Raw genomic sequence first — 1,102 nt, forward strand, 5'->3', positions numbered from 1 at the left:
AGCAAAGCAGAAAGTAAACAACACCCTCACCCGCTCCACGGACATCAAACCCACTGGGCTGGAAAGATTTAATTACCAGGGGGTTGAATCTGACCCAGAAATGGTACAAAAAAGGAAATTAACCTAATAATAACACAAGTTGCAGGTTCAAATATCAAACATCCCAGAATATCTTCAAGAGGAATGTGTGTGTTAAACAACGCACCAAGAAAAATAAGTCTTGTTACTCCCCATTGCCTGCCCAAATTTGGGGAAGTGTTCAGACCAATTCAGGCCAAATGCAGTTCTCCTTGTAGGCTGGGAACATGTGTCTACCAACTCGGTTGTACTGTACTTTCCCAAGTGCTTAGTACAGTGCTCTACACAAAGTAAGCACTCAATATATACCACTGATTGATTGTTTGATGACTTCTGAAGATTCAGTGAGGACTCAGATACGGAAAGGGAATACCCAGTTTGCACTTCAATATCAGGAAGGGCAGGGAAAACAATACACAAGATATATTACTATGATTATAAAAGAGAAGCAGCTTGGCTTAGTAAAAAGAGCCCAGGTCTCGGAGTCAGAGGAGCTGGGTTCCCAGCCCAGCTCTGCCACTTACCACCTTCGTGACCTTGGACAAGTCACATCTCAGTGCCTCAATTTCCTCATTTGTAACCTGAGAATTTGGTCCTTGTTCTCCCTCCTAATAAGACTGTGAGCCCCAAATTGGATTTTTGGTGCATATGAAGTCTGTTCTCCTGTATTCTGTTCTCAGTGGAAAGAGACAACATATCCCTTCATAGGCATAATGATCTTTATTCAGTCGTTGTTGGGTAGGGACCGTCTCTACATGTTGCCAACTTGTACTTCCCAAGCGCTTAGTACAACTTCTTTAATGACTTTGACCCCTTCCTCACATTCCTTCTCTCCTTCTCCATGCCCACTCTGATCCTCGGAGACTTCAATATCCACATGGATATCCCTAACGACTCCTCTGCCGCCCGCCTTCTATCTCTCCTTGACGCTGCCAACCTCTTCCTCCACCCCACCTCACCCACTCACCAACTTGGTCATACCCTCGACCTCATCATCTCCTACCGCTGCACTGTGTCCACCCTC

This window comes from Tachyglossus aculeatus, chromosome 14, assembly GCF_015852505.1.
Source record: "Tachyglossus aculeatus isolate mTacAcu1 chromosome 14, mTacAcu1.pri, whole genome shotgun sequence".
Lineage (NCBI taxonomy): Eukaryota > Metazoa > Chordata > Mammalia > Monotremata > Tachyglossidae > Tachyglossus > Tachyglossus aculeatus.